We start from the raw sequence: 11,796 nt of genomic DNA on the forward strand, positions 1-11,796 counted from the left end.
AGCAGTGTTGTAAAGACTGAAGCTGAACTGGCCTCAAGCAGGAACGGGGGAGAGTGACAAATAACGATGGTGAGAATGGGTGAGGTCGGTCAGTGACGTCCCTGCCATGACACTTACGGAAATACTGTGGATGTTAAGACGAAAAGCAGTTCTTATAGGGCTTCACACACACACACACACACACACACACACACACTCTCTCTCTCTCTCTCTCTCTCTCTCTCTCTCGTATTGTTTGACCATTGTCTTCCTTCTGCCTCCTTTTATGTTTTTCAAAGTATCTTTCTGTAATTCTTCCTCCTGTCTCTTCACTTCCTTTTCATCTCGGTTTCCATATATCAGGTAGTCCCTGCGCTGGCTTGAGTTTTGAATATGCAGAGGATGTTTGAGTCATAGCAGAAATATACTAAATCTAAATCTATTGGCCGTATCGATGTTTAAAAGATTAAAGAATCACTGGCCATAACTATGATATGGCCTTTAAAGGAAGTTGGATTTCCTGATTGCCTAGTTAGTGGGGCTGTCATTATGTTCACATATTACAGCCTGTAACATTATCATATCGCAATATAATGCATGTCAGAGCCAGTCATATATTCGAATAGATTAATACATCACGCATGAAATGTGTGATATTGATATTGATTACGTGATACACTTTTACATTTTTCAATTAAATAGGAAGTCAACAATCGATACATTATACATGGCGCAAAAATTTGAATATATATGAAAGAGATTGTTTGTCTGTCTGCCTGTCTCTCTGCCCTCGATGGAAATCGAGGGTGTTGCATATATAGCTCTCTAAACAGCTGTAACAGGTGCAGCTTTTTACCACCAATTTAGATGTGTTCGTCGAAGTTGTTAATGTGGTGCCTCTGATGGCCACGATTAAAAATAATTAGAAATAATCAATGGCACATGGTGGAAACATAGCAGCCGATTACTGTATTTTTTTTTTAAATTCCACATCCATATTATTTGCTACAACGGGCTGGATGTGTGGATGGATTGGTGGGGTGGATGGGCAGGATTGAAGGGTGGGGTGGATGGGCAGGGTTGATGAGTGGGTGGGAAGGTAGTGGGAAAATTGGTCCATGGTAGGAATAGGTCAGTGGGGAATATGCCCCTGGGGAAATGGGACCAAGGAGTAACATAGGTTCAGTAGGTAAAATGGGACTCCTGGGGTCTTCTCCCACAGGGGAAGTGGTCATCCAAGGTCCCAGATTATGGTATGCATGATCATTGGGGTTTTGCCCGGGCAACGCCAAGTACCCCTGCTAATGTTATGATAAAAATATTCATGACTTTCAGATTAGTCAAGGTGTATGATATGTTAGCCTATATTGTAAGGCTTCCTAAGAGAGAGAGAGAGAGAGAGAGAGCTCTGAGAACGTCCACGATTAGGCCTAGTATGGATTCAGTACATCACTGAAACAATAGAGAAGCCGTGATGTTCTATGCCATGACTGCAAGTCTGTGATATTATGACGACAACCATCACCTACTGTGATGATAACTTTCAGTACACGTAAAGTTATTAACCCTTTCAATACAATGAGGTCTTTTAATTTTATTCCTGCTATCGCCGGATGATTTTATTTGGCTCGAGAAACCCTTGTAGTGAAGGGATTAAATAGTCATTTTCAACACCAGGGAGTACACTGAGCTTCGGTTATGGGTACTTGAACAACTTGGATTTTGATTTTTTTTCTTGGTTTGATTTTTGCGCAGTATAATTCAAGTTGTTTTTGTTTTGTTCGCACAGCAATACGGTCTGGATCGTATTAGTGCTGTGTTGCTACGTGTTCGGTATCTGTGATTCCTCTCCCAACACAAACGTAAGGTGGCCAGTGATATTAGTGTGCTGAGATAAAGATGACTCATTATCTCCTTGAGGCTGAGACGGACTGGGCAAGCACTGGGCAAGCACCATCCTCACTGCATTCACCTTATTAAGGTAAGATTCTATAGGCCCACAAGGGTTTCTAGCGGTGGCATAGCTCTTGGTTGACGTGACAGTGCAGCAGAGAAAGGGAAAAGGGAGGAAGGGATGGAAAAATGCATATACGACGTAGGTGGTGGCGTTAAGCATTAAAATTATCTGTCTGTGCGTGTTCTTGAAACGGATACACCGAGGTAAAGGCTGCTGTTGTACGCCACAGTATACGACCCCGGAGAGGTTGACAGCCACAAAGTTAACAAAGAAACATTCCATAACGACGAGACGTTTTTTCTTACTACTGCTGGATGAATTTATTCAGATAAGTATTCCCCACGTAGTGCCAGACGAATTTATTCAGGTAAGTATTCCCCACGTAGTGAGTGGACTAATACTAAATTAAGAATACTTGTACATGTCGTCCATATTGAATATAGATATACGGATGCGATTAAGGTTTTATTACATAATTTTATCCTAGGATCCCCATCAAATATATGTTTGAGTGCTCGTTTTCTGTGGTGTTCGTCCAGACTAGTTGATAAGATTATCGTGGTAGGTATGAGACTTGCACATCGTGAACAAAAAGATCCTGGATAGAGGTGGAATGATGACACATCTTCTAGTACATTAACCCCTTTCAGTGTGCTGACGCTTGTTTTAGAGTTTATTTTTGACACCACGAGACGTTTTAATTCATATAAATTTTAGACTTCAGGTTTTACTAAATTAACCTGAACTGTGCATCAGATTCAGTGTTTCCTACATATGATTATGATTACGGGGCAAGAGTCCAAATACTAGAGATGTGCCGATACCAAGATGTTGGCCGATAGCAATACCCACTTTTTAGCCGATACCGATACCGCTACTCCGATACTAACAAATAGCCGATACTTTGCCGATATCAATGCTGATACCGATACTTTTTTATTTTGATGTTATTTATTTGATTTTATTTTGATTTATTTGATGCCAGTAACGTGAGTGTTGTTAATGCAGGAGCAATATAGTAATCGATATATAATATTAATATATGATAATGTTACATCATACATGTAATTATCATAATAATATAATGTAATATCATAACCATCTGCTTATCAGTGTCATGAAATATGAGTGTCTTGAATCACATAATAAACCAGAAAAGTATCGGAGTATGGGCCATATTTTTACTTTGCCGATACCGATACCGATACTAAAAAAAAAAAAAAAAAAGGCCGATACTGCCGATACCGATACCGATCCTATCGGCACATCCCTATCAAATACCCCTATGTGATATAATAAAGTTCTGGAAGCCCCGACAGTAGGCTACATAGGTCTTCTTTACCTCAACCCCTTCGCACCTGGAACTAAGAAAAGGAACTGATCCGTAAAGCAGTGGTTGCGTGTCATGGTCGTAGGGAATGTTTGAGTGCTTTCTTTGTCAGTTAGTGAGTTGCTTACAAATAGCAGTTTCCTGTCCATCTCACCGCGACTTTTACCTGATTTGATGCTGCTCTACAAGAAAGCATCACAAGACATTAATATTTATCAAAGCATCAGTATACCGGACATCAGTATTTAACAAAACATCGATATATAAGACATCGGTATACAACAACTCAATATGCAAGATATCATCAGTATGCAGCTGGGCATCAGTATGCCAGAAGACAACCAATGGCTACATATTATCATATAAAAGACCACTGTAACACAAGACATTAATGCATGAGACGTCATTAAATAATAAAATAATATAGCATAACAGCAGTTTGTAATAGGATTAACACGGCATCAGTACATAAAAAGACATTGTTAAATAAAAGGACATCAATATATAACAGCATGCAAAGCATCAATATGCCACAAGACATTAGTATATAACATCAGCAGGGTCGAGGATGGGGGAGGCAGCTGGGGATAATCCCCAGGGCCTGGGCACGAAGGAGGACCCTCACCTCCAAGATAGTGTTAAGAGGCAGGAAAATGTAACATAGCGTTGTTCACTCAATAAAGATACACTTGATTTCTAAAGAGAAATATATAAAAGTAGGAATAGTTATATGTAGACATTATAACAAGACTATAACATTTACAGTACAGAGTTGTGTGTATTACTGTATTTTTATCATACTGAAGGGGCCGAGGGATATAAAGAACCCCTGACCCGCCGTCTTCTTTTGTTTTAACCTCTTACATACGTTTCAGTCAATCAGGAATGCATATACATAAACAGATACATACTAAATAGTATTTCTCATTTTTTGTTACATAATTTAGGCTACTATAAAATCCTTGTAGTTATTATCGTTGTTTTATAGAGAGGGAGGGGACGGTCCTATGTCGCACCAGGGTTCTTTTGGGCATTCATCAGTGTGTCGTGACACTGGTTAGGGAGCAGTCTAGCCGTGAGCTAGACTTCGCCCATAAAATATATCCAGTACAGTTTTCAGGGAGGGGGGCCGTTGTCGATAATCATGCCCCGGGCCTGGTGATGGCTGTCGGCGGACCAGAACATCAGCATATAAGACACCAACATACAGTAAACCAATATACTGTACTACTAATTAACAGTATACAGTACAGAAAATCAGTACAAGTCATTTACAAAATATTACATGACACTAAAATATTAGTCCACAAGATATCATCATAGAAAACGAGACAATGTTTACAGCAAATACAAGTAGGTAAACAAACTATTCGCATACAAAGCATCAGCATACACGACATCTTCAACATACAGTGAAGCGAAAACTCTTCTTCCCCCCACTGATTGGGAGAGGAACGACAATTGACCCCCTCATGGTTGGAACATCTCTGCTAACGCCAGACGACTTGATGCAGCTGCGAGTGAGTCATGGGAGCCTGAGAATTTAAAGCTGTCATCATATTTGGAACAGCTTTATTCTATTCCAGCTAACGCCAGACGAGAAAGGGAAGCAAAGTCCCCCTAAGAAATAGCTCCATGATCCTTATCCTTATCTAACTAGTGTCACAGACAAGGGTGCGACCTCTTTCTCAGCAAGATAAAACATTAGTCATACATGCCAACAGGCACATGATAACATTCCTAGGGAGGTCTGGGTAACTGTAATCTTGGAGGTGTATCGAAGCTTTCACATGCCTGATGACTTATAGGATTAGAGCGCTTCCGAAAGTTTGAGGTGAAATGATTAATGGTTTGGGCATCTTGGACATGATTAGCTTCTTAAGCCTAAATGTTCCCTTATACAGTAGACAACTGCATACAAAAATATGATTTCCCAGTTGATAATGGAAACGGAGGTATAATAGAACGATACCTACATGTGGAAAGCCTTTTTAAGAGGGAGATACGACAGTTTCGACCTGACCTCAACCCTCTTCAGGTCTGGTCCAAGAAGGTCCGAGTGGATCCGAAGCAGTTGCATATCCCCATTAAGTAACATATCCAAACGTCGGTAAACTCTTCCAGTTGCACATTTCACAGAGATAGTAAGACCCAGAGGGAATATCAGTAATCACTGTGTATTAATGGAGCAGACTGAAGTGGCGTCCTGTACATAAAAGGTACAGGGGCGCGCGCACAAAAAAGCTCGTGAAGCCCAGCTATAAGCATATGAACTAAAAGACCTTCACAGTTTAAGTACAAAGCTTCTCGCAACCCCCAGCTAACCTTAGTTTAAGGCGAAATCGGGGTCGCAAAAAAAATCGATTTTGTTTTTCTTTCTTTGTTTCTCATTCCATTAGTCGTAATTCCAAAACGAAATTGCGTACACGAGCGTGTTTCTCACCAAAACTCATCCCAACTACCGGAGATGTTTCTTTTCATTCTTAAGTTAGCATTCGAGCTGCAGCACGCGAGTTACAGCCCCAAAACATTCTTTAGGACTCAGACTTCTCAGAATGTGTAAAACTCTTCGGTTTCTTGTTGTCCCATTCCATTGAGCATTTTACGTATACTGTATCGGTAATCGTGGTAGCGATTATCATACAGTTTAAAGTCATTTTATAGTATAGCTAATGTATAATTCGTGGCTAGCTTTCATTAATACGTCATAAATTAGGACATTCTAAATTAAGATGTAAGATGGAAAAAATGCAGAAACAAGATATTAATAAAGCCCAGAAACAAGAGAATATTAAGGATAGCAAGAGATCCAGAGTTCTGTGTTAATTGCCACATTCCACACTGTACGCCCAAAACATTTGTAAATGGTGAAATGTAGTACTGTGGATTGAACTGTGCACCTCCTCCCATCCCAAATACTCTCTCTCTCTCTCTCTCTCTCTCTCTCTCTCTCTCTCGTTTCTACACCGTTTCCATCTGTACCTCTAAACAATTATTCCAGCATAATTCTTATCCCTTCTAGTATTTAACAAGAAAACTGAGTAAGAATAAGAGGAAACACAAGAGAAAGAAAGAGACGGGGAAGGAAGGAGTGCACGCGGAAAACCGTCTTATTTTGAGGGAGCATGACGTATAAAGGAAAAGAAGTTGTTTATTTATGTCAGATGTATAGACGATTGCGTACCTCCCTAGAGTCGTCAATAAGCGAGCCAGTCCTCCCACAACAGATAAACACAGCACGTGATTTGGCTCTCAAGGCCTCACAGACACATATTGTTATTGTCAGGAAGCAGATCGTATCACCCCGCTGACGTAAGAAGGGAATTGCTAAACACATCGCTTTGTCATAGAAACGGCAAGTACTTTTTACACCATTCGGGCATTAGGATATGAACTATTTGCATCGGTTGTCTTCATGTGATTGATTGACTGAGACGTTGTAGGTGAGGGCGCCCATCACCCACTCACTTGATGTAATGCTCTCTCTCTCTCTCTCTCTCTCTCTCTCTCTCTCTCTCCTGTCCTGCCGCACAGGTAAAGGTGCCTCAGTACCTCATCAGTATATCGGGAAATACATTTGAGCAATACTGTACCCGCCCAGAGTGTGTGGGAGTAGATGCAAGTGCGGTTAAAGAAAATCCACTTCATTATCTCTCCGCGCTCACCATGGGAGCCGCTAGACAATGAACAGATCTGAGTACATATTTAACTTTGGGTTAACCGTTAAAAGGTCAAAGATAACACTGTACGGTTTCTGTCTATTTATAAGGCTGATATTATACGCGCCACCTATAAGCTGGGTACCACATGATCCGCGTATTAACATGCAAAATGGAAACTCGTGATTTATTTTATCATACCGCTTCAGGATTCAGATGTTGAGTGGTACGCTACTGTACAACCCTACAACAACGGAAGTCTATAATTTATCTGCTGTACCACTGTTTCAAACAATAGCTATAAATTTTCTTAAGAGATCGAAACATCTCCGTACTACCAGATATTTCAGGTTACCCATATATTTCGATAACATTGGAGGTATTACGCTTAAGACAAGAGTATCTGGAGCACAGAAACCCACTCGCATTGCATTCTGGTGATAATGAAATATCATCGTCGTCGTCGTCGTTACCTTTTTTTTTTTTTTCTCACATAAGAGTAGAGTGAGTGTTACATACATGTATAACCACAGTGACTCAGTTGTAGCATGTTCGTCTCTCGATCTGTGTGTGCTCTGAGTTATAGGTTCGAGCTGTGGCAGACATTAAAGTGGGTGCCTGAAGTATGTCCTAATTCATATTTTACCAGCATTGGCAGGGAGTCAGTTCAGACTATTACTTTTCTTCAGAGTTGATCCGGCCCTGCAGTAGACTTCATGTTGACTGATACAAATGCAAATACTGCGATGCAGATATTCCTCGACACATTATAATGCATGTTTCCTGTTAGAGTAGCAAGATTAAACGTGGATATTTGGCATGACTTTTTCCATATATTTCAGAGTGCTTCTGCTGAACTCAAATAGCACTTTGTATAGCCAGCAAAAATAGTTTTGCATAAGAAACGATTCCTCCAGTACGCTGCAGAACTAAGTAAAGATTCGTTTTCATTGTCTCCTCATCTTTAGCTTGAGAGTATTCTTTTCTCACGTATATTGTTCCAATCTGACACTCATTTCCTTGAAAAAATACCCAGTTGGAAGAAATTATCGGATATTTCCTACGAATTTGTGAATTTTTATCGAATACTGGCATTCCTTTTCCATCCGTTTGAATGGAAAAGGAATGGAGACACCAGCCAGACGAGTCATAACCAACTTGACCCAGTAGTCAAACCCACATAGCCTTTGAACTTAACTTCAGCATCGCTCTGCACTTTGGAGCTAACTTCGATATTTTATGATCGGAATTAACTTTTCTTCATCGAAAAAATTCTTTCCAAGAATGTCGACACACAGCTGTAGAGATAGCTGCGGTTTAACGTTATCTTTAGATCTTGAACGAATGGGATATTAAAGTATATAATAATAATCAAGAGCTATAATCAAAATTTCTGCCTCAGGATTCCACCTACTTCAGGCAAAGTTGAATGAATCTATTTCGAGCTGTTTTACTTAATTGCATTTCAGTGAGTTCTGCCTCATACCTCTGCACTTTATTTGTATCATCATCATCATCATCATCTTGTCCTATTCTGACTTCTTAATGATGTGGGTAGGATAAAGGACCAAGAAAATGCACTACCGGAAAGCTACCATCAGATTACCTAAAATGAATCATTTCCATTCGCCCTTCATTCAGACTTTCGAAATTCTGAGCTCCACTGAACTTTATACATCGAAAAAATACGTTATGCTTGATATTTTTTGCCATCAATCATTTGTATTATTACGGTATAAATAACACCTAGTCGTAATAATAGTGGCCATTCTCACTGAACTCGTGGTATGTACTGTACCCAAAACAAAAATCACTGCCGGATCCGGATCAGGTGGCGTAAGAAGGCAGAGGAACCCGGCCACATGTCCACGTTTTATGTAAGGTGTGTTTACCTGGGATAGCACTCCGCTTCTCACTTGTGTCCACACCAGGATGTGAGGGTGAGGTCGTGGGACCACCGCCACCTGCTCCCGTGGCCAGTGCGGGGGTGTTAACACGACAGACAGCGTTATATTTTAGATTGAGTCCTCTTGCGATCATTTTTTTGCATTTTTCACCCTAGTTCCTATGTCACAGCCCCGCGGCTAGGGTGGGAATGTGAACATGAAGGGCATCACTAATTATCCTGTAGGTCCTCTTGCAGTCGTTAATCGTCATGCTGATGTTTCTAGAGTGCTTCATCTCTGTACACGTTCCTTTTGTCACGTAGTTCCTATAACTAGTCATTCATTGCACCACTATAATTCACAGCACAGGGAAGAGTACCCAAACCATCGTCGGCATTTACACACCACCCAGTTGACCATTTCTACTAGACTAAAATGTTAGATCATGAAAACAGTGATGGCATAGTTTTGATTAAAACACCAGGTTTGTAATCGAGGCAAAAGGAACCTTGTTATTAATACCTAGGCTCCTATGATTCACTCTCAGCTCAATAGCTTGGTATGTCGTTAGCTTCAGTAGGATTACGCGAGTTGTACTGACAGTGAGATGATTAATGGCAACAGTATAACACTCGGACTTTATGACTCACTCATAACTGAATTAATTCGTATGGCGTTAACTGAAATCCAATACTAGAGTTGACCGACCATGATAGGTTAATGACTGGAAAACTGAATCCCTCCAGCGCTGAAATCGATGTAGTCTTTCTGATCATTATCTCATTAATTTCGACAACGTCCAGACCAGTCTTCCACCTCAAGTTAGTAGCCTTGGACGACTCTTTTTTTTTTTTCGCAATTTATTTTGGCAAGACAGAGAAACTGGTGGTGCATAGGCTAACACGTCAATCTCGTAACAGGAAAAAAAAAAATCGATCTTCAGGCCGGTCAGGCTCTTTGACAATTAGGCCTACAGACCTAGAGGTAACATGACTGTTGAAGGTCGTATGCTTGGGGAAGATTAGGACTTAGCAAAAACTGACTCTCTACCTCAGTGGTTAGCGTGCGTTCAAAGACATTAATCCTAAGCCGCGGCCTTCTTATTGAGGTTTGGTGTGCTGAACTGAGTATGTGCCTTTTTTTTTTTTTTTAATCCTACACAGTACTGGGGACTCATTTGCCTCTGTGTAGGACCCAGTTCTCCTCTGTGTGTGTGTGTGTGTGTGTGTGTGTGTGTGTGTGTGTGCTTGCGCGGGAGGAGGGTCTCAACACATAAGGTACTCCAAAATCTCCAATGCAGGATGAAGTCAAAGGCTTTCGTCTCATCAACTTCTCTCCCTTCAACCGCATACTTGCGTCTCTTTTTCTCTTCTGTCAGTACTTTTCTGGTCACTGTTGTCCGAACGCTGTGTTTGTATCCAACCTTTGTTACAGTTGGACTGAACTGTTCTACTCTTACTTGATGTGAATGTGATGAATGTGGTATGACCTGACTTGACCAGAAATAACCTAACAGGACCTGAAGTGACGCGTGCAGATCTCGATGGACTGGGACCGATTTATTTAAGTCAGAATGGATGTGAAGTACCTGAATGAACTTGAAGTGGACCATGTAGACCTGAATTGACCTAAACTAGCCCCGAAGTGGTCAGGATGGGCCAGTTTTCCAATGACTGAACTGGAATGGCAGTAAATGAATCATAGCGATTTACATGTACCGCAGTTAACCTGAAGGAGAAAGACTGGATTTGAGGGACCATAGTGGACCTGCACTGACCTGAGCAAACCAAATTCGACCTTACTGCATCCGAACTGATACCCATGGACCTGATTAAGCTTGAACTAAACTAACTAAACCTGGAGGAACCTGATGTAGTCTAAATGGACGTAGTTTAAACCTGAATTAATTTAACGATAGCTGAAAAGACCTAGACTGTTCTGATAGGACCTCATTTGGCCTGACATGAATGTCCTTCAGAAGATTGTTAATAAATTAATCACTGGACTATTCTGTTGATACTGATCCACAGCAGATGAGTGGTGAAGCGATCAGGGTAAACCACAGAGTAATTAGTTGGGCTTCATTGTGATGATTTTTGGTTGTTTTAATGTAAACCTACGACAGGTGAGAGTGTGAACGTAAGTGAATAAGATTTCCTCCTCCTCCTCCTCCTCCTCCTCCTCCTTCTTCTTCTTCTTCGTCATCGTCACCCTGCAAAAATGCCTATTAGCCATATTGTTTCCAACACAAAAGGAGATTTTGTACAGGAAAGGGTCTTATTTGATAAAGACAAATGATCCTATTTAATAGTCTCAATTAGTAGTGTGGAAAATTATGGACGCGCTGTTGTAATACACGTCCACAGTGGAGTAATGAATGTCAGAGGAATGTACAGTAAAGTTTAGATGAACTAAAAACGTACGAGTTGCAGAAATGCTATATATAGTAATTACTTATCTATTATGACATTTAATGAACACAATCGTAACCCAGGCTATGTGTTACTTATTGGTCTTCTTCAGTATAATACATACCGGTAATCAGTTTTACAGTAAATCAAGTGCTGTTCAAATTCACGCGAATACCCAACATATATCCAGTGCTGAGGATCGAATTTAAGACACACACTAAGTTTATTTAAATGAAAATACATTATATTTATGTCTTTAACTAGTCGTACACCTTTATCTGCCTTGAGTATAATTACGAGATTATTTTAGACAGCGACATGACATGCGTATCGCCAAATGATAATTGGAGTAGCGGCGGCGGTGATAACAGCACTGTACCAGGCTCTTGAGTTGTAAAATTCTCCGCTGTGCTCACAGCAGCTGGCAGGAATGAGACAGATTGGAGGAATTTTTCCCACATTAGGAAAATTAATGTTTGTTGAGAAGGGAATACAAATCATGTTTGTCCTAACACATTTTCGATATGAAAAAGTTACAGCACTGTGAAATCCAGGCACAGAGGCAAACGATAGC

Source organism: Coenobita brevimanus, chromosome 97, assembly GCF_032717465.1.
Source record: "Coenobita brevimanus isolate Jiangsu-jjx chromosome 97, ASM3271746v2, whole genome shotgun sequence".
Lineage (NCBI taxonomy): Eukaryota > Metazoa > Arthropoda > Malacostraca > Decapoda > Coenobitidae > Coenobita > Coenobita brevimanus.